This window comes from Ambystoma mexicanum, chromosome 11, assembly GCF_040938575.1.
Source record: "Ambystoma mexicanum isolate Mex_15411 chromosome 11, UKY_AmexF1_1, whole genome shotgun sequence".
NCBI lineage: Eukaryota > Metazoa > Chordata > Amphibia > Caudata > Ambystomatidae > Ambystoma > Ambystoma mexicanum.
Window position 1 is genome coordinate 180,008,051 of NC_090934.1, and position 23,356 is coordinate 180,031,406.

Consider the following 23,356-nt stretch of genomic DNA (forward strand, 5'->3'; position numbering starts at 1 on the left):
ATTCAAGTTCAACTTAAAACATACTGATTATGGTTAGGTATAATATCTGCTTTTGATCCAAACTGGCTTGTAGGCTTCTTTGTCAATATCAAAGATCTTTTACATGCAATTTATTTTGAGGTTACATCTTATTTATTACAGTTACTGTCATATAGGCGAACACTGGATCTTCAACAACGTACTATTCATCTAGTGCAACTGGTCTGAAGGAGGAGGTAAGAGAAGTGATATCAATCATTTGTATAAATCAATATCTTTACTTATTTTTCCTGATAATTTAAAATTTGCAATACTGAAGCAAAATGCAAAGTATTTGATCAACAACCTTGATGTATTTCTAGCAGAAACACAGGCAACAATGAAAGTAAACCTTCAGAAAAAATGTACGACACTGCATAACAGACCTTAACTGCTTAGCGAAAAGTGGAATCGTTGAAACAAAAACATTACAACGCTTTAAAGCGGCCACAATATAATCAATACGTTTTGCAGGATGATCTCACACCAATTCCCTCCGACATCTTTGAAGTTTTATGTACAGTTTTCAAATGGATCTTTAAAATGTTACATGTACAAAGTGTTTGACTTATGTCAATACTAATTTTAAAGTTTTAATCAGACACTTAAAATGTATGCTTTACATTTTTTCAAGAAAAAACAAGTTTACTTCAGGTACAATAGGATCTGAACACGGATAAGCAAGATTACAACAAGACAAATTGTTCACCCACCTTCCCTGCCCTCCCCCCCTCATATGAACTACGCCTCCCCCAACCCGACACCCCACAAACATCTGGAAGGCTCCAACTTGTTCACTCCCACTTATCTACATTTCTTGAGGCATCATTCTTCTCGGAGACCAGTTTCAACCAGTTTGTGCATAGTATAACATGTTTAAAAAGCACTCAGGACGTTGTGACAGCCCCTGAGCAAAAAGGACTAAGTCAGCACTCTTCATGCCCGTTCAATTTATTTACCATAAATAAAAAAAATAAAAAAATTAAAAAAAAAAAAAAAACACAAATCCAGCCATTCCATTTCCCATCTAGGTCCCCAATACAGGGTAGGACCCCAGCCCAAAAGGATTTAACCACCTCACATGCCAGTAATCAGCCCGTGATCCACACTCATGCCAGCACATTAGGTTCAAACTTGGGACATTCTGTAACAGGGTCATATTGCCATCAGTGCGACAATTTAATGGAATGTAGTTTGTACTGACAGGAATTGACGTCTGGAAGGCCACCCCAACACATTTGTTGGGATGTTTGGGGGACAAGTTCTAGCCGTAGGTCTCCCTCCCAGCGTTGCCTCAGCCTGTTCAATTAACCCCTTCTTGTCTCCACTAGGGCCCTGTACAAAAGTGGACTAATCAGCCCATTGGAAGCAGAGGCGGTGTCCAATATCTTCTCGAAGGGTGCAAGCGCTCTTTTTTTCCATGCCTCCCTCGTTAATACCCCCTTCTAATGTAAATATGAAAAGACTCAAAGCGTACCCAGTCCCAGGGCCTCTTCCAACTCTGATATTGTTATGAATCTACAGTCTCCACATTTGTCCAACCCTTTCTAGTCCTGCTTCAAACCAGGTTTGGAACCTTTCTGGATTTTGAATGGCTTCCCTGACCCCCGGAACCCAAAGATATCCCAGTGATGAAGGCCATGTTGTAACGACACCAAACCCTGCTCCTCGTCACCAAATGCTCAAGATGGTTCCCAGAATTCAGTGTTCACTTATCCTTCGCGGTAACTTTGGCCCAGGAACCCACAGCCATTCCCCTACCATAGCCAGCCCTAGGTGGTAGTGGTCCAGACCCACCAACTGTAATTTGCCATGTCCGATATGTGGAATCAGAATTCTAATCTGAGTAGACTTGTAATGCAGGTGGATTTCCGGCAATCCCACTCCCCCACTTTCTTCGGAAAGACTCAGAACCGCACTAAACGCCCTGGGTTTCTTCCCCTGCCAGAGAAGAACAGCAGAGTTCCCTTAGTTACTTTGAAATAGGAGCCAAGGATCTGAATTGGGAGCATCTGGAGCATTTTGAGCGCATTCAACCGTCCCATCCAGGAGATTGTCAGTTTACTCCATTCAGTCATCAGGGAGGGAACACTTCTTCATACAGACCCTTAAGATCTCTTCTGACCTTAATACCATGGTAAAAAAAAAAAATGTCCCCAAGCTACCTTTCATACCTAGAAATGAGAAATGCCCCACATCTTCGTCCCTGCTTTGTTCCAAGGGGAAGATGAATGATTTGCCGATGTTAATTTTGAACCCAGTCATGCAACCATATTGTTCAAACTAATGCAGCCGGCACAGAGGTCAGCGGTTTCACCACATGCAGGAGCATGTTGCCCGGGCAGGCCCAGGTTTGTAAATCATCCTTGCCACCCCAAACAGCTCCAGTTGAGGGTCCTCTCAGCATGGGCCATGGGTTCCAGTGCAAGTACAAAGAGAGCCAGGGAAAGCGGGTAACCTGGTCTCCTCTCTCTACCCAAATCCAACCAACGAGAGTATCCACCATTCACCACCACACATGCCCTCAGGGAGGAGTAGATCGCCATTATGCCTCTTGGAAATCTCTTACCCACCACAAATTTGTTGAGCACTGGCTCCAGGAAGTCCCACCCCACTCCGTCAGCAGCATCAGAGAAGAGTGGGGTCACCCGCCATGCCTGGAGCCCAGTTTATCAAATGGAGTGTCTCCCTCAGTGTAAACTTGCCGGCAAGACCCCCAACAACAATCTTAGCGACTATATTCAAGAGTGAAATTGTGCAGTACGAGCCACAGGACCAAAGGTCCCTGCCCTCCTTCCATATCACTGAATGAGAGGGGTCTCCCAGTCTCCATTAGATCATTGAAGAGTAATGTCAGGAAGGGAAGCGGGACCGGCAAAAAGGAATAATAAAATCCTTAGGTGAAACAGTCTTCTCCAGGTGCTTTGCCCAGACGGAGGCACCCTCCCCCCCAACCCCCCCCCCCCCCCCAACACCCATCTCCGAGACATCTGCCTTCTTCCAACAGTTTCAACTCCTCCCTGCCTCTTGTGGAGGACTGTGCAAGCCTTTGCAGGCTCCTATTTTATCCCTCAGACCCTTCTCAAAAAGCATAGACTCTCTTTTTACAGGCCCACTCTTTAAATCAGCATGCCCCTCCCGCTGCATCCCACACCATCCCCTTCCTCACCATCGCTGTGTCACGGATGACAAACAGTTCATTGATTCTGTTCTCCATTTCTTCTTTGAACACCGGGTCTTTCCACAGATACTCGTTGCACCTCCATTTAGAGTTTCTAGGGCACAAACCACTCCATTCAAAGTCAACTGACACCATGTCAAGGTCCAACCAGCTGAATCCCTGATCCCATCGCCTCATCCCCAAAAATAAAACCTTGAAGTATACAGGTAAACTATTCTAGTAAAGTTACCATGTGGGGCGGAGTAGAAGATAAACCCCCTTTCCTGTAGGTGGAAGTGCCTCTATAAGTCCCACAGCGCATACAGCTCCATAGCCGCTCCGAACTCCATGACCCATTGGCCCTCCCAGAGTGTTTAGCCTGCCTGTCCCAACTAACATCCATCCAAACATTAAGATCTCCACCAACTATAGGATGTCCCTGACCCTCGTTCATAACTTTCTCTAAGGTTCTTTGCAGGAATCTCTTTTGCCCCCGATTCGGGGCATAAATTGTAGCAAACGTATTTTCTTGATCAGGCCTGAGATCAACACGGCTCATCCCTCCGTGTCTGACCACACCTTCATAACTTCCATCCCCAAGTGCTCTACAGACCAAGATCCCAACTCCTGCCTCTCATCGCCAAGCCCCAATATTCGCATCCGATGAGACCACCGGAGAATCCTACGTTCTTTGCCCCTTTGAAACCTTGTTTCCTGAAGGCATAAGACACCAATCCCAGACCTCTTAAATTCCCTTGCAACCAAAGACCAACTTGTAGGGGAGTTGATCCCCTTGATATTCAGTGTACATACACGCAAACTGTCTCCCCTCGACCCTCCTCAGCTATAACCAAGTCTTTTACCCAAAGCAAATCTCTGAATAAATGTAAACCCCTCAACATTAAATATATTAATTCCATGGGCGACTATCGCCAGAGCCATCCCATGAGATCCAAGTCCCCTTCGACTCCCCACCCACCACACTCTCCCCCTTCCAAAGGCACTCAGCCCCTTCTAGTTAACATCGCTAGTTGAATGCCGCACCACCAGGCAAGCCCGAAGCCCAGCCCCCTTCATCTCAATCTCTGGTGTCCCTGCCCCCATGAATCCAACAATCACAACACCAACAGAACACTTCTGCACATTTCCAGAACCGCCTGAAGCAACCCTAGAACTCAACCCCCTCCCCCAAACAGCGGGAACAGGCCATCACTCCCTTGTGAGCCCTGCCGGTGATCGACCGTACAGAAAACATTCATAGTCACATTTGTTACCTCCTCCAAGAGTGTGTTCAGGATGAATTGGGCAGGAACGTGTTCAGCTTCCTAAATTTCATTGAGCCTGGGCTTCTCCTATTCAGGCCCTTAATGCGCCATTTTCTGTCTCCTTCAATCTCCACATGAGGGCTGAGGTAGATTTTTTGTGTCACCCCCCCAACCGAGTAATTCTCCTGTAACTGTTTATTTCACCTTCCAATCTGTACTTCTGCCCCTCGAGTGCGAAGGAGATCAAAAATGGAAATCTCATCTGTATCATACACCTTTCCCGTTTAGCCATTTTGTCAAGGGTAGACACCATCGCCTCTTTGTGAGGGTTAGGGAGGCAGGTCCTGAAAGATGGTAATTCTCACCGTACCAAGCATCACCGGCCCCCTAGCCTTAGCTTTGTCCAGGATCTTGAGGCCATCAGGATAGTTGTGGAAGCGCGCCAGCACCAATCACAGAACCCCCCTCCCCACACCATGGGCTCAATTTTTGTTTCGTCAATCGAGTCATCCATGAATATCAACCCTAATGCCCCAAATTTCTTCTCGTAGTGAGGGGACATCCTTCTCAGTTGCCATCGAATCCTCCCCTACCGCCGCCATCATCCTCTCCACGTGGTTGTCTGCGCCTTCATGCCTGCCCTGGTATGTAAATTCAGCCAACTGAGATCTAGTCGCCATATGACACCAGGCCAAGGTGGCGCACCCCAGCAGTATACCGGTAAGGTTTACGTGGCTCGTAAGCTGGTCCCAAACTTATCGGGCAGATAAAGTCCTAACAACTTGTGGGGTTGGGGTAAGCACCTAATTAACTCAAAGTCAGGCTCCTAGGGTACCCCTCTCGGTTTGCCTGGTCCAAAGATTCACCACAACTGCGTCTTCCGTTGGGCACTATACACATTCTCCCCACCCCCCGCCTTCACAAGAGCGACACCTCCGTTTGGTCAGCATACGGGCTAGACAGGCACTCCCCTAAGCCCCCCCCCAATGTGGGGCGTTACCCAATTGTGTTTCCTTGAGATCTACTTCCTTCAGTTTGCAGCTCCAGAGCCTTCAGGTATTTAATAGTCTGACAGCATGGCAACAAAGTAAGCAGTTATTCCCCTCCCCAATTCACACGAAGGACCTGCCGTCCTCACGCATCCACCTTCAGTTTGTAAGGTCCTTGGGATCAGGCCAGTGAGGCAGGAACACTCCCCAATTTTGGGGGCCCACACCTCCCCAGCAGCACCTCTCTGGTCCCCACCAGTCCGCCATGTCCCTCACTGCAAGCCAAGTCCACCTCCTGCAGTCCGCGACTCAGGCAAGAGAAACCCCCGCTCTCCACAGCTCCACCTCCTTATAGTTTATGGAGACTCCAGCATGCCTGCCCGCAAGCCTCCCTTGGCAGCACCTCAAACAGGATGTGGCTGTTCCTTGGTGCCCTACGCTTCCAATACTACAACAGGGGCTGGAATCCACAGGTAGCCAGAGCGCCGTTCACGACTGTGTTGGAGGAGCACATGGGCCTCCCCTGGTGCGTATAGCCTCCCTGTTCAGAGCATGGGTTCACTGAAAGCTTCCTCCGATGCCTGTAAACTGGACCCAGCACGCTCATAAATCACTTGTTTTCTCCTTTTCAGTCATAGGGCTTGCTCTCTGCTTTTAAGGGACCGATTATCTCTGGGTTTTGTACAGGATGTAGCCCTTCCACCTATATCAACGTTCTATTTCTTGGGGGGCCATAAACGGGGGAACACTTACTTCATGGGTGCTTGAGTAACATAGGAGCAAAATCAGAATACTTCCATCAGCGCACCCCCTAGTGGCCTCCCTTAATCAGACTATTAACTGCATATTTATACACAATAAACTTAAATTGTAAGGGCGACAATCATTAAATCATCTTTTTCAAGAAGTACTTTCAGATCAGAGATTTCAACATTAAATTGTTGAACACATTTGTTATGTACACATAAGATAATTCAAAATATCAGTTATCATCCATTTTAACTGGTGTAATATTTAATGAAGATGGCCCAGTCTTACAGCGCAGGGTAGTCTTGATTCTATTAAAGAGACAATGAGAGCATTATGCTTTTCTTTATTGCTGCAACCTGAGCACTTTAAAACACTGTTTAAACTGGGAATTTTCTGCTTTATTCCATAACTCTGGGAAAAAAAAAAAAAAAAAAAAAAGTTTAGAAAAATTCAAAATAAAATCCCTTGGCATCACAAGTCCCATGAGCCTCTAGTCTCTGGTAGTCCTGAGGTTCCTCTCCTCCACCGATCCCAGTGCCTGCATGGGGTATAAGAGCAATTAGCCCTAGGTTCCTTCCTCTTTCTTTGCCAATAACAGTCCTTCCACTATGAACAGCAAACTTGCTCTAAGCAAATCCAACATCAAGAACTCTCAACGGGTCCCTCGACACTACGGTAGCTCTGGTCCAACGGGACAATGTGAACCTTCCATGCGCCATTCGATTTCTCAGCTCTTCGAGCCGTTTTCTGGTTGTCTCCTACAAGTAATGGAGAAGAAACTATGAGGGTGGGAATGCGCTAAAGCTCTTACACAGTATGCACTTCAATGCTGAACATCAAGACTATCATTTTGGGTGGGATATAATACTTGCCTCTGTGTGTTTAATAGACTCAAGACTACCCTGCGCTGCAAGCCTGGGCAATCGTCATTCTATGTCAAGACAGGAGACAAGCATTATGCTTATTCAAAGCTTGCTACCACCTTACTGGTTAGATCAGATACAGGCTTAAAATAAAAGGTCTTAAACGTTGATTCAGAAGACCAATCTGCAGATTATCATGTCCTGCAATGACACTCCTGCTGAGGAAGCCATTGCTCCCCTAGCTGAATGCGTGCCAAATAAGGCTAGATCTATACCAGCCCACTGCATCACTACTCTAACCCATCTAGCAATCATTGCTGTAGCTATGGCGTGATGCACCCTCTTACGCAAATGTGTTACGCCTTGCAGTCTACAATGCGCTGTCGCTTCTTCATAATCCTTTATGCATTGCGCTACGCATAATTTTTTCCGCAAAATAAGGGTAGGAAATAATCTTTGAGTCACACTTCGTTCTCTTAGCTATGTTAAATGCCACACCTTCTGGATAAATTATCTTCCAGTCCATCTCCAGCACCTTGACATCTGATACTCTGCAACACTCTACTAAACATAGCAGAATTGCTAGTTTACCTGAAAGCTGCGAGCGAGAAAGACTATAATTCTCAGGCAACCTGAACAAGTGACGGAATACCTCCGACATCCCATAACACAGAGTACTTCTGCTCTTCAGCTGTATCCCTTTGATAAGGTGCACGACTGCGGGGTGCTCTCCTACCGGTTCACCTTCCACATTGTTGTGCCCTGCAGACACTGCTGATCTATAGACCCATAGCGTTCTCTAAGCACAACCGTCTTGAAATCTATCTGCTAAGAAGTTAAAGAGGTGAACGACAGGGGCTGAAATGGGATCCATACTACGTTCTGCGCACCAATAGGTCCAACAGTTCATAGCTCCATATGTTGGAAGGCGCACAGGACTCTGATATAGTCGGCAGGGAGTTGGGAAATGCCTGGCAATTCCCATTTCTTCCTGAAACCCTGCAGGCGGGCAGTTGTAGCGTGCCCGCTTTCATCAATGGGTGAAGCAGGCCGGTTGAGCCGAGAAGGTCCTGCCGATGAGGAACTATTCTCGGGAAATTCCATCGCTACTGGAAACCAGGCTTGGGATTTACAAAAGGGTAATATCACAAGCTCTGCTTAATCCCTGCGGACCTTCACTAAGGCTCTCAGCAGCATGATGAAATGTGGGAAGGCATACTGCTCTGCTCCACGGGTGCAAGAAGGCACCTGTACCTGCTGCCCCCGGGTCCATTATCCAACTGAAGTATCGGTGCATCTGCGGGCAAACAGATGGTGTCTAGAGGTCCCCAGATCTCCTGTAACTGCCTGAATACTTGGGGATGTGGCTTCCAGTCGCTGGAGTTGACGACCTGCGTATTCCAGTCGGCTACATACACTGTTCTGAATCCCTGGTAAGTACTCTGCTGACACTGCAATCTGGTGCTGTAGGCAATGATGGCAAAAGTATTTCGCTAGCTCCGCCAGCATCTTGGATTTGGTTGCTGCCCCAGACTCCCCTCCCTCCGCTTGTTTATGTAGCGTACGGCTGAGATGTTGTCCATCTTGATTAAGACAACATCTGACCCAGTCTTTGGTGAAAGCACGTACTGTGAAATACCATGCTAGAAGTTAGAGACAGTTTAGATGAAATTTCAATTCTTCTGACCATTGCTCTCCAGTCTGCCTTCTCGCATCTGGCTCCCCAGTCTGTTCTGCTAGCGTTGGACTATCAGCAAGTCTGGCACATCGCCGAAAAACTCTCAACCGTTCCAGACTTCCATATTCTGAAGTCACCAATGGAGCTCGGCAACAGCCTCTTGATCTAGAGTCACCAGCTGATGGTAACCTACTCTTCCTTGCAAGTCTCCGATCTTGAGCCTCTGTAGTGCAGGGGCCCGGGGAAGATTGCCTGAACCGAGGCTGCGAGCAGCCCCACTATCCTGGCTAGACTATAGTCTTCTTCGCTATGACTGCTCTCAGTTCCTTCTTGATTGCCCTCACCTTGTGTCCCTGGAAGTTCGAGGACTGCTCTCGTGGTATCTATTGTGAAACCTAAGAACTCTATCCTCTGTACTGGCTGCAACTGAGACTTGTCCAGGTTCACTATAAAGCTCAGTAAGGTTAAAGGTTGAAAACCAACGGACATTCTTGCTGAGAGTCTTTTCTCAACCCAGCACCAGAATGTCATCTAAATAAAATGATCATTCTTATTCCTCTACCTCTTATGGCTGCAGCAACGGGTCTCATTTTGGTAAAAGTCCACAAGGCAGATGCTAGACCGAAGGGGAAGCATGTAAAGCACCAGGTGTATGTTCTACTGAAAGCGAAGAAACCCATGGTGCTCCGTCGCTATCTGAATCTTGAGATATGCATCTTTGAGATCTAGCCACGCTAGCCAATCTCCTGCTCCTAGGTGGCCTCGGAGCAGGTGGATACATCCCATCTTGAAATGTATGTGAGCCATTTGTTTAGTCTCTTTCAATTCATTACAGGTCGTATCTTTTCTCCCCTGCACACTAGGAACATATTGCTGATGAATCCTGCACCCCTTGCGCATAGCCCTCCATCGCGTTCTTGTCTAGTAATTTGCTTTGCAACAGCGCCAATTCCACTTGCGGCATGTGATCGGGTGAAGCTCTATCCTCTGTATTGGATCGCTGACCAACTTAGCCGTAATCCTACTACTGTTTGGAGCACCCATGCATCGCTTGACAAAGCTCACCATTTGCTCAAAAATCCCACTTCTGTACTCACCCCCTGCCGCAATTGGCTGTCTGTGGGAGCCTCTTCCTCTACAACCTCTGGGTAATCGTGTGCTAGCTGGGAAGGCGGCGTCTTGTATTCCCTCCCAATATTGGGCACAAGGCCCCTGGGGTCTGTGTTGAAAGCTGTAGCGCGGACCCCGGGGACCTCCGTTCCCGACAAAAATTCACCCTGGAAATATCTTCCTAAGGGAACTCTGGCCGTTTTCCAACGCCAAGTAAGTATCGACAAATTGAACCATTTCTTTTGCATAAACCTCTCCAAAGAGCAGTCCTTTAGCTCCCTTTCCATAAGAGGCCAGGTCACTGAGCTTGCTGAACATTTTTAGCAATACTGCTCTCCGAGGAGAGGGCACAGTTGGCATTGCCTAGGAGGCATACTGCGCATTGCACCCAGTTACCAAACGCTTGTGCGTCGGCTGGTGTTCCCATATCCTTGGCCTTCTCTGCCAGCTCCATTATTTTTGCCAATGGCCCTGCCAGGCCTAGGAGCTTATCTTGACAACCTCTCCTGGCGTGGTCCACGCCCTTCCTGTTGTCTCTAGCTGCTTTGGTCACGAATGTGACCATCTTCGGATACAAGTCCAGTGACTCCACTAACTTGCCAGTTAGCTCCGGCGCGGACATTCTGCCCTCATTCAAGAACGCACTTCCCCGTCCATGGGGTTTCCTAATATGCTGCGCCATGTACAAAGACTCTTGGCAATGGCACCCATTCTGATGATTAGGGGTGTCCGATGACTTCATGGTCAAACCTATCCCCTGTATTGGTGTCGTCCTCTCAGACTGCGCCCTCATCGATAGGCTGTTTGAAGACTAATTCATCTGTTGTCATTGTTAACGTAGCCCTCCTCATTGGCCCCTAAATTATCCACCCTGGGGATAAGGGGGGCAGGGAGTATATTGTGGCAGTTAGCTGACTTTAAGTGGAGGACAAAGAGGGTTGTCTCTTCCGAGTTAATTTACACCCCTTCTGCTCAACCCCTTCTTGTCGGCATCTAGCCGACATCCCTTCTCTAGAGCTACCGGCCCGTCTTTTTCTAGATGCTAGCTGCTCTCTCTGCTGAGCCATCAGGGCTTCTAGCATGTCCAGCCTTTGTGCTATGGGTTGCACCCCTTAAGAGACTGCCTGAGAGGGACTCTCCCAGCACTTTCTAAAAACAGACGGGGTGCTGATGTACACCAACGAAGATGGCAGCCTGAAGTGAAAGTTCCATAACTCACACCATCCTAATGATCAGATCCTGCAGAGCTACTAATGAGGGACTTAATTGAAGTAAAAAAAACGACAAGAGTGAACCCGAAGGAGGGATGGCAGAGACGAAGCTATTGCCCAAGTACTAGCAGTCAAGAAGGGTCCGAGCCCGACCGAGGGCGATCCAGGGGTGAAGCCATCATCCAAACTTTTAAATTAAGAAAAGGACTAACATATAGGAATACGATACGTGAAGGGTCAGTGTCCAGAAGATGTGGACACAGGGGGTGGATCATTATCACCCTAACGTACTTTCATTTAGTTAAAGGAACTTTTGTTTTTGGTTACTTAAACACGTCAGACCCCGAAGGCAAGTGACTTTCACAGGAAAAAGACTTGACTGGAACTGTAGTCTTGTGCTGGAGAAGCCAGACCCTGTACTCGGCTCCAAGCTCCCATTTTACCAAATGTCCAAAACGTGGGGGAAAGGAGACCAAGGCTACCACATCCTGATTTAATGACACTTCTTTCTTTTCTTGAGAACTCCCACACCCATTTGTATTAGTTGTGAGGCTTGGCAATAGGTTTCGTAGTATAGGCCCTTTATTTGACAGAATACCACTAGGACTGCCTTTTTGCCATTTGACGGTCAACGCTTGCTCCCATCTTACGATTTAGGGGTTTTACCATCCTGCATACAGCATTCATTGTTCACTAAACACCCTTGAACTGTGATCACTTGTGTGTCTTACTTGTTGCCACCATGAGTTTCTCACGTCAGTGACAGACACATTTCAATAGCCAAGGCCACGCAAGAGCAGTTCCCAGACAAATTATCAACATGAAGGATGGCACAATCAATTTGAGAAAATAACAGCTGATGGGGGCGGGGGTCACAAAAAACGTGTCTACGGAAAAGATATTACATTGGTCACAGCAACCATCTTTGGTGGAGCTCAAAAACTTGATATGTAGATATTCCGCTTGTAAAATTGCATTCATTGATGCACCATTGTTCCAACATACACTTCAAAAGAAAACCAAGGATAAGGTGGTCGGTTCCAGGATCCCCTCCTCACACAGCACCAGAAAAGATTGTGTACGAAAAAACACTTTCAAGAGACATGAGGGGGCTCTGAGTTTTGCCACACTGGAGATTTGGTGGTGTTCCATATATGTGCCTAAAAGGTTGCATTTTGGCATAGACAACATGGAGGCCAGAACAGGACTGGCTGTACTTGCACACAACAAGACCATTGTAAGGGTGACAAACAAACACTGCAAACATTTTCGGATTGCCTTCTTACAACAATGAGTTTACCAAATGAAGCAAATGGTGGGTGGCAAAGCCAATCTTCCACCAGATGGATTTTGGATTAGTGAAAGATCGAACATTGAATCTGATGGCCATGCAAACGCATGCAATTGATCCAGATTTTGTTTCCATGATCCAGTTTATGCCACAGAAACATTGCAAAAGAGGTTTGCCCTCACAAACTTGAACTTGCTGAAAGGTTGAGTCCAAGGATTCAAATGAAGTGTGGATCTCTTCACAATGTTTAACAAAGTCAGTTTCAAAATGTTGCACAGTGTTCTTTTCGTTGTACAATAAATGGAATAGTGTGTCACTTGAGCTGCAATTATAAATTACTTTTTAATGAATTCCTGTTCGTGAAGTAATGTCACTTCACTATATAGCCTTTACATTTCTATTTTTGTATTTGTAATCAATATACGCCAAGAAATTGGAAACAACTGGCCTGCATCCAGTCCCCATCCCCATCAACAACTCAATGGATATGTTCCATCGGTGGTACCAGCAGACCAATGCTACTGGAAGGTTAAAATGTATTGTTGCCTGATCCGATTGGGAACCTTTCATGCAAAATTGAAATATGCGATTAGAATGTATTACAAAACGTGCCTAAAAGAAAAAACCTGCTGGGAATTCAATTTTTTATATGAATCAAAAAAGTACCTGGGTGGGTGCTGCGGTTTGTGAAAGTAATCTGGAACCTACCTAAAATCACGGACTATAGCAGCAACCTGGAATGCCTTCAGTTTCTCAAAACTAGATGTGACGGGTGGTGCGACATTTGATGGGCGGTGTGATCTGGATTTCAGATTAACATAAGAAAACGGTTCATATACTGTAAATCGAAATTCATGTGGCTGAATTGGTACATCAAGTTGTGAATACCAACATGCACCCGGACCTCAACACCTTACCCAAAATGCATTACACTATGGCGTAGGGATAACTTAGGGCTCGAAATTGATAGGAGCTATTTAGCCTAAAATAGCCTGGTTAGCTTGACAACAAAAGCTACTATGAGCTCCTTTTCCCCATCCCCCCCAGACCAACGGATGCTAAGCCAACATATAATTATGTAAATGTATCTCTATGCATTGGGGACAGATCTATAAACAAACATTAGTACACATCTATACGACATTTAAAGCACGAGGGGTCAAATTATGGGCGAAATTACATGTTATATCTTATGTGAAGGTTACATACACTGGTTAATGCTTGATACCCAGGAGCTGTTTTTAACTCCTGTATATGCAATCCCAATTTCGGGCCTGGTAGCGATTTAACTTCCTTCTGGTGTAATGGCAGTCCTGCGACCACAAGCCAGGAAACCTGCTGGGGATATAAAGAGCTCCCATGTCCAATGCTGGGGTCTGCTTGAAAACAGAAAGCAACCACTTTATCCAAAAACAAAGAATTGCCCGGTTTAGTAGAATTCTGCTCCAGTGGCCATTTTACAAATAAAATGCTAGATAAACTATTTTCTTTTAAAAAGCAAGTCAAGTGGGGGCTTGCAGTAGCCAAACATGTGTGAAACCTAGTCCACAATATGCATGGAGTTACGATGCCTTTCCTATGCGTACTTAACCAATACTATGGTTTATGCTTTCTTTCACTGCTTTGATAATGTAATGCACAATAACCCGCCCCTAACACCACATTAGCATAAATTCAGTCCAACACACAATTCTATTGGGACACAATTGTCCACATGTGCTTACAGCATCCCACTCATCTGACCGCGAAAAACGAACATCTCTAAAATATATAATATAACCAAAACATTTGAAAAGGCAACATTAAAATATTAAAGTGCAATAAAAACAGCAAATCCAAAATCATATTTGCACGGTCTTTTGGACAGACACCGATTACGTACAGTTGATGGAATTGCAAAATTAGTGTTTTAACGAACCTAAAAAGGCATTCATGAGAGGTCTAGAGCATACTAGGATCACAAAAGATGCCTTTCATGACAGATTACAGTGCGTCAATAATACAAGTGCATTCAACACTGGACTGTTAAATCTATATAACACGTTTCAAGATGGCATATTCCAGGTCTCATTAAACCAGTAATAAAAAAATAAAATAAAAAATACGATAGAAAAGGCGGAATATGTGTAGGGGAAAGGAGTCCTACAATGGAGCACGCTTCTGCAGCTGTATAAACCCGAAGAATTTCGGGAAGCACAACTGCAGAAAGATGCCGGTGGATGGGTGAACCGAGTCAGATATGACGTGCAAGGGCATTAGGTTGTACACGCCTGGTGAACAAAGATGAATGGAGACAGGGGGCTGGGCCGGAGTGGTGGGGGGTGGGGTAGAGTAGGCTCCTACTCTCATTCGGAATTCACCTACAAGGATATATATATAAATAATAAAAGGAAGAAGAAGCAGCCTTCCAATGAATTGACCCCAAATCAAAAACATTGAATGGCACATCAATGTGCTGCAGCCTGACTATAAACAAACTGCGCTTTTTGGGAAATATGCATCCACACTGCAAATATAAACAAATAGGATATCAGACAATTCAAATAGGTTATTGCCTGCAACCATAGCGATAGTTTATTTGAAAGGGGCTGGATTTACAATGATAAGATAAGGGTCTAATTGAGCGAGTGTAGATGCGGGTACAACCGTGCGCCCCCTAGCAGAGGGAGTGCGGGGAGGGGGGCTGCACTCCATTAATGTAGTAAGCAACAAGGTGAGGTTTACACACCTGTAAGGAAGGGGGGGGCAGGTGCACTAATGGATAAGAAAGGGTGGGCTCCACGCCCCCACAGAGGAGGCGGGTGACTTACATACCGGAGAGGGCGTGCGCCACTCACATGTCCAGGCCAGGCAGTCCAATGGATCGGGATGGTGGCATCACTGCTCTCACAATAGGAGCTCCCGAGATAGGCTAGTTACGGGACCGGGTGAAAGGCCCCGTCTGTGGCCACTAGAGGCCCAGCATGACGCTAGAGGGCCTAGCCCCCAACAATGCAGGTCGAGGGGCGCACGGGAGGGGCCGGGTGCTGTGATACTCACCGGCTTCCTGGGCTGGGCAGACCTGCTCTGTGCGTGCTCTGTCTGCCCTCCTCCAGCCGAGCAGTCACCTCCGCTTTGAAAAGAGAATGAAATGGCGCGCGCAGCCCACCCACCTCCTCCGCCTCCTCATGGACGGGCCTCCAATAGCGCGGGGTTTCCTAGCACCGGTGAAAGGGGCGCCGCCAGCAACATAAAAAGGAGACAGGAAGACCAGAGCTCCTGACATAGACAAAGGACTACAACACCTCTGCAATTTAGTATATAAAACCGACTCAGGCTGCAACTCTCTAATCTCTGTGAGGCAGCATGTCTCTTTCTTGCATGCCATTTTCACTCTCTGTGAAGCTAAGGCAACTTCACCCTGCACGAGAAGAGTAGTTATCACCGCCTTTAAGACAGTGTTGTGTCCTCACCTTCTAGAGGAGGGGGGCCCTTGTGTACCTGAGGACGGCTCTTGGATTGAACAGATTTCATGATGTCCAGGAAGGATTATGCTTTGCAGCTAGTGAGATGTGAGACCAGGCTACCCAGCATGCAACTCCCGCACCTTGAGACCTGGCCCCTGGTACCTGGGGCAGGTGAAAACACAAGATTGTATTTTAGGCGGGTGAGAGCCAATTGAATGGATGGATTCATGATTTGACTGGTGAGTGAACTAATTCCTGGGTGGGTGACGCCCACCAAAAGCATTTGAGTTGAGAGGTATGCCTTTAGTAGTTGGGGTGATGCTGTTCAGCATCACAACTTGGGTGCCTGTGGCTGTGCAGCAGGATGTTTTATCCCGGCAAATATCTAATCCCCTGGTACCTAAACCAGTTATGCACAATTCTCCTTTGATAAAGTTCTTTTTATGAATCTGGGACCCCAATTTAATAACATTAATTTCCCATAGCTTCCCTCCCCATTTAGGACAAGAAACACACAGGGTTGCACAAGAGGTCTATTTATGAAATAAAATAGACATAATTGAACCGGATTACAGATAAACAGACCTATAATAAGAAATAATCAACACACTAGTCACTGCAGTTTTCAATGCCACAGTTATGGAAATAGAGACATCTGTAACACGCACTTCACCATAAGTATCTATGCATTTAAGTAACCCTGCGCTTGCAGGCACCATGGATGTGCATGAGAGTGCAGGAGGAATTTTATATTTGTGCAAAACAACCAACTTGTGTAAAATGTCCCTGGAGGACTAATTGTCGCTACTTTCCCTTTATTCAAAATGGATATCACCCACATACTCACTGGGCATGTCCAAATTTCAACAGCATTTTAGACTTCATTGCAACGGACTACTAGCCCTTCATGTATGTAGGTGGTTTATAGAAAGGAAAGTATGTTCAACATGTATACAGGCTACATTCCCATCCATGATGTTCAATTATCATGTAAAAGCGTACCTTTCTCACTTTCAATGGGAAACCTTAAACGGTGAGAGAATGGGTGACATATCACCCACTCCCTTTGGTCTGGAACAACTTAGCTTTAGTTGTATCCAGGAAATTATTTTAATTACTTTATTTGTCTAGGTAAGCACAAAGTGAGATGTCCTATGCCCTTATGTGCTTGTCCAACGCACAAAGGAGGAGCCAGAGAAACCCACTATTGTAGTGATAAACAGTACCCGCACCTCCCTGGGATCCAGCCCTTTGTGCAAAGTAAATCACTCCTAATTACCTTCCCACACAAATAAGGTTTAAGAAGCACGATGAACTCAGTCTGGAAAAAAGCCAATCACACAGAATATGATGCTTGCATTTATTATCTACAATGACTAATGAAAACTAAGCAGCAATTTATAATAATGTGGAAATAGAGAGTGCAAGCTATATAATGCCAATTATCAATCACAGATGAATATGCAATTATTTGGTCTTACGCTCCTAATGAAATGTAGATGAAGATACGATCTGATCACATCCAGGACCCTCGCCGCTATCTGGTGCCCGGCACTCCTCAGCAGAGGAGGGGAGGACTGGCCAAGCCCCCACAGTCCTACACCAGAGCAGGGATGTGATGTTAGGAGCCTCGGCCCTGATAGCGCACAGCTGGTCGTCCAGGCACTGTCCTTGATACGCACGTCTTTCCAACAGTCCAGGATGAGTCCCCCCTCCCTGGTCCAAGTATAGTTCTCTTATTAGGAGCTGCACGTCAATCATCATGACGTGTCAGCTCTTCGAGAAGCTTCTAGGCTCTTCCCTCCTGGCAGTAAACATGTTTTTTGCTTGGAAAGTTACAAGACTGGAAACAGCCAGTCTTGGCTCCCAGGCTTCGGGCACTGTTTCTTTGCATTCTTGTCTTATCAGTGCACCTGACTTGCAGAGCGAAGACGGGCAAAGCAATGCCTGGCTCCCACGAACTGCATGGAGCCTCTTGCTAAAGCACGATGTTTTATGTCTTCAAAAAAGGCCTTTGCAATTAACCCCTTGCAAGCATGCAGGCTCACCCAGTTTGAGAGTCCTGGTTGATGTCAGCATTTTCCTCCACGCTTCGAATAGGCTCTAATACACACAAGATAGCTCAGTGGGTTAGTGCAAATGCAGGTTACTGCAAGCGCCTAGCAGCTTATCACTACATTCCACCCCTTTCGAAGTGAGGCCTGAAAATGCTGACTCAGTTCCATGATCTGGAAGCATGCACAGTGTGCTGTAGGCCAATTAAGCGTTTCTCTAGCGCAGACATTCTAGTATAAAGGAAAGACATTCTGCGCAAGAGTCCAATGAAGACGATAAGTATGAATATTAGGGAAATCAGCAACCACAGCAATGGGTGCAGTATTATATTAAGCAGTTTAGTGGAGGAGGGAGACCATCCAGTGAATATATCCCACCAGTGGTGAGTAGTAACAGATTGCAGATGGTCAGCAGTTTTGATTAATTGGTTTCTGTCTATTATTAGCTTGTACTCTGCAGAAATAACTGAGGTAGCTAGCGTCTGGAAATCTTTCCAAGCAGTTTGAGCAAATTGTCTAATAGCTTGAAGCCGGGCAGTAATCACTCCATAGGATAGAGTCCAGTTAAGCAAATGCGTGAGCTCAGCATGCAGAGTAGTGTGAGACCACTGGGTTAGAGAATATAGGGTATGAGTAACAATGTCTAGGATAGTCACAACTTGATCTACACAAAATACTTGAGGATTCCCTAATAACCTATAATTGTTAATAAGCAAGGAATGATTAGTAACTACGCAAGCTGTATGCTGATCTATCTGAAAGATGTCAGTCCCATTTATGTGGTATTGCATCCAGGTGCACTCCCCTGCTACGGGATGTATACATGGGTCCGGAACCCTCCCAGTTAGGGGACACACCCACCCCTGATCCCAGGGCATGCAGGTGTGACTGTGGATGGTGTAGTTTTGGCTGTCTAACCATTCCCCTCGTATTTGCGGAACCCACCAGGAACCATTGATTTTCATAGGCAGTACTATAAAAGGGCACCATATTTCTAGAGCATAAGCGGTCCTACTCACTTGCATTAACGCATGGCAGGTGTTATTCATGCAATCAAAAGCAAGCGGCTTAATCCATATGTCTGCTGGTAACTGTAGCTCTGTGTGCCAGTGGGTTGAAGATAGTCGCCCCCATTCGGAGCGGAAAGCTAACACCTGCTGATTTAGCAAAGTTTGCCATAAAATACATCGTGTGTCTTTAGCAGTTTTGTTGACCTGTCCTATGGCAGAGAAAATGTCTTCATAGCTGAAATTCTGCCACTTCCAATGGTTGCCAATACTTGTAGCAGTGTTGCGCAGGGTAGGACTTATCAATGGGCCCCACTGAGCCAGAAGTTTTATAGCGCCGCTGGCATCAGAACCCATAGTGGCTAACTTGTTGCGCACAGTTTCTATGTCAAAAGCATTTAAAGCCCCCGTTCCCACTCCCGCTGCACCCGCAATCAAGGAATCTAAACCCCTAGCTACGCGCAATTTGGTGATGGGCCATAGAAATTGACTCCATTTATAGCAGCTTGGTAGTACTAAGGAGACATTGCCCCGTGACAAGTCTATGTCTAAGTGTACCTCTGAAATAATGGAAGCGTGCATCACATGTCTGCAATTTAAATGTTGTCTTACTATTGGAAAATCTAGCAGTTTTACCAACTCCTCTTTGTGAGATTTGAAAAACACCATCCTCCAAGTGGGATGCCTACCAAGTACAATATTGGTTTTTGATACAAACACCATACTACCATCTGGTATAGGCTGTTTCAACGTACAATTATATGAAGAACATGTGGCTAAGTTATAGTCCAGAAAATCTTGGCGAGTACACTCGTTGCAGTTCTTGGGACAAAAGAAACATGAAACATCAAACAAATTATTTGATCCATTCACTGAAACTTTTGGACCTAAAATCTCGTAGGCGCCAGTCATATGAGTTAGTGATAAAAGGTGTCCAACAATGTGCCAATCTAGAACTCTTGCAGTTCCATGTGGATACTCATTTGTAACACTTTTCTCACAGGTTACGGTGCGGTTGTAGTTATCACGCAGGACTGGAGCATCAGGTGTAGTGCATGCGATTCTCAGAGTCCATGTAGTGTCTTGCAATAACCCACTCTTTACAGAGAAAGCGTTGGTTTGGCAGGCCAGGAGCACCCACAGCAAGGCAAGTCCCATCCCCTTCATACTGCTCTACGTTCGTGGTGTGAGCCTAGTAGCGGGAATATAAACAGGCACATCAGAATTATGCAAAAGTACAACATAAGTACTTCCAACACCTTGACTTAACACTTCCCCAGCCTCAGGCTTTTTGTTAGGATGGTGCACCCACACCTTTTTTCCTGTGCTACCGAAGCCTCCTTCCCCCCTCAATGTAGTGTCTGGAGATTGCTTGCTTTCTACTACTAGGGGGACAACTGCTTGTTCACAAATCAATTGTGCAATTCGGTCATATTTGGTTAATGGTACTGCAGATGCACCAGCATTATGTAAAAGTACCGAAACAGTCCCTCTATGATCAGGATCAATCACACCTCCTAATATGTCAATGCCTTGTTTTGCCAGGCTGGATCGTGCAGCAATGCGTCCATAAGTGCCAGCCGGCAATTTGATGCCAATACCCAGCGAGATGGATTTGGTTTGCCCCGCCGGTATAACACCATCTTCACAGGTAGATAGATCAAGTCCAATGCTGCCTGCAGTGGCTTGTACAGGCAGCTTAGCTTCTTTGTCAGTTTTCCACACAACAAGAGTCTTTGTAGATTCCACTTTCTCACTTGTCAGTCTCACAAAGGGTGTCTGGCGATTTCCCAGTGGACGATTGTTCAGTTCAAACAGTGCATGTGCCAGATGTTTGGACCACCCCTTGAGAGTGTGAGTCTTAGTCAGCTTCTTTATTTGTTGCTTGAGCAGCCCATTGCTACGTTCCACCAGAGCAGAGGATTCTGGGTATCGGCTGATGTGCAGTGTCCACTTTATGCCTTGCTCTAGTGCCCAGTCTTGCACATTGTGTCCAGCAAAATGGCTGCCTTGGTCTGATTGGATTTCATCCGGGATGCCATAGTGTCTGATGAGGTATTCCATGCCTTGCAAGGTAGCCCTTTGATCTGCATGGGCGGCTGGATAAGCTAATAACAGTCCAGAGTATGTGTCTACCATGGTCAACACATAATGCTTTCCATTCTCGGGCGGTAAAGGGCCAATGTAGTCAACTTGCCATACGCTAGCAGCTCTTTCACCTCTTCTCAAAGGGCCTTGTGGCTTCCTCTCCAGAGGGTAGTGCTTCACTTCACTGCACACGGAACATTGGGAGGCAGCTTGTCTGGCTTGATCCATGGTAATGGGCAATTGTCTCTTTTTTGCCCATTGATAAGTTCCTGTTTGCCCTAGATGCCCTGAGGTTTGGTGTGCCCAATCCGCCATCCCTTGCAGCACCTCAGCTTCTTGCGGTGTTGTCACTGGGCGAATCTTTGCCATTTGATCCACTTCATTGTTGAACAGGGCAGCCAGTGAGGTGTCAGGGGGCATGTGTGCATCGACATGCCCAATGCAGATTTTGCACCTCTCACCTTTGCACCACATCTCTTCCCAGATGTCTGGCCCTCCCCAGATCGGCGTGTTCTTGATTTGCCAACCATCTCTTCTCCATGCCGGTGCCCAATGTGTCAGGCCTTGATATGTGGCCCAACTGTCTGTGTATATGTATGCAGTCTCTGTTTCCTTCACCTGTTCAATCACGGAGGCCACTGCTTGCAGTTCAGCATACTGACTTGATCCTCCCACACCTTCTCTCATTAGCAGTGTTTCTCGATGGGGCTGGAATGCGACAGCTTGCCAGTGTCTTTGCCCTTTATCATACTTTGCCGTGCCGTCCGTGAACCATGCAGACTTTTGTTCTTCTTCTGTCAATGTATCATAGGCTGGTGCGACTTTGAAGGGAGATTCTGGCAACGCCACATGGGTGTTTGGTTCAGGCATCGCATCCAGATCTACTGCCTCCAGCATTTGTTCTTGCAGTCTGGAAACCCCTGTGCGGCCAGCTTTTGCACGTTGCTGTAAATACCATTTCCATTTGACATGAGTGGCGTCTTGTGCTCTGCCACTTTTCCCATTTGCAGCAGTGTCACGCACCCAGCCCATGATTGGAATTTCTGTGCAAATTGTCACTGGTTGCTCGCCTGTGATTCTTTCAGTTTCAACTAGAGCCCAGTACACTGCAGCAACTTGTTTCTCAAGAGGAGTGTATCTTGTCATAGGATCTGTGAGTTTCCTTGACCAGAACCCCTGTGGCACTCTTTTATGTCCTTGCTTTTGCCACAAGCTCCACACAGCCACGTCATTGTAGACAAGAATTTCCAATTCAAAAGGATCAGTTTTTGTCAGGGGCCCCAGCGTGATGTAATTTTGCAATGCATCTTTAGCCTGTTGGAAGGAAGTCTGTTGCTCTAGGCCCCATGTAAAGTCATGTTTCTTTCTGGTGACTTTGTAAATGGGTTTCAGTATCAGGCTTAAATGAGGTATGTGATTTCTCCAAAACCCCATTAACCCAATGAATCTTTGTGCCTCTTTTTTATCTGCTGGTGGAGCCATCTGCTGAACCATATCAATTACCGGGTCGGGAATTTTCTTAACTGACCCAGACCAGATTGCACCTAGAAATTTCACCTCTTGAGCAGGCCCCTGTACCTTTTTGGGATTTATGGCCCACCCCCGATTTTGCATGTGTGTGATCAACTTTTCAGCAGCATTTTCTACATGTTCTTTCTCAACACTGGTCAGCATGATGTCATCAATGTAATGAGCAATAAATACATCATCCAATTGCATCATCTTTAAGTCCCTGGCAATCAATCCATGACACAGAGTGGGACTATGCACATACCCCTGGGGCAATTTAGTAAAGGTAAACTGTCTGTCTCCCCAAGTGATAGCAAATTGGTCTTGTGATTCAGTGTCAATATCAATGGAGAAAAATGCATTGGCCAGGTCAAGGACCACATGCCATTCACCCACTTCTCTTGTAAGGTTTTCAATCAGAGTAATGATGTCTGGCACCGCCGTAGCTAAGGGCGGCACCTTCTTGTTCAAAATGCGGTAATCAATTGTCAGACGCCATGCCCCATCCGGGCGGCGGACAGGCCAGATCGGCGAGTTGAATGGACTGACTGCCGGCCTCATTATGCCAGCTTTCACCAATGACTCAATAGTTTCACCAATCTCTTTATGTCCTCCTGGCAACCGGTACTGTTTCACACACACTGGGTCAGCAGGAGGAGGTAAATGCAAGGGGGACCATTTGGCATGCCCAACCACAACAGGGTTAACAACTCTCACATGGATTTTCCGATTGCCAAAAACAAATTCGCCTAAATCTGTAGTCACACTTTTGCCCAACAACACATCCATGCCAAGGATGTACTCTGGTATATCTGCAATCAAAACATTTGCTGTGAAAGGCAATCCCTCACCAATTGACATTTTTACATTAAAGGCTTTTGCAACAGTTTCTGCTCCCCCATAACCATTGACCAAAA

The 23,356-nt window shown here is 46.2% G+C and overlaps 1 protein-coding gene and 1 long non-coding RNA gene across 8 annotated transcripts in view; one reads left to right on the forward strand and one right to left on the reverse strand.

Moving 5' to 3' along the window:
- The window catches only part of HNRNPR (heterogeneous nuclear ribonucleoprotein R), an 872,346-nt gene extending 856,808 nt beyond the window's left edge, over positions 1 to 15,538 (reverse strand). Inside the window, exon 1 of one of the 3 annotated variants that reach the window (XM_069622744.1) lies at positions 15,375 to 15,538. The gene's annotated coding sequence lies outside the window, so the exon portion shown is untranslated. The remainder of the gene's footprint in view (positions 1 to 15,374) is intronic. The other 2 variants (XM_069622746.1, XM_069622745.1) reach the window with 2 other exon arrangements.
- Positions 15,539 to 15,556: 18 nt separating this feature from the next.
- The window catches only part of LOC138503192 (uncharacterized), a 341,052-nt gene continuing 333,252 nt past the window's right edge, over positions 15,557 to 23,356 (forward strand). For all 5 annotated transcript variants that reach the window (XR_011279581.1, XR_011279584.1, XR_011279580.1 and 2 more), the window contains exon 1: positions 15,557 to 16,020. This is a non-coding gene — a long non-coding RNA (uncharacterized lncRNA). The remainder of the gene's footprint in view (positions 16,021 to 23,356) is intronic.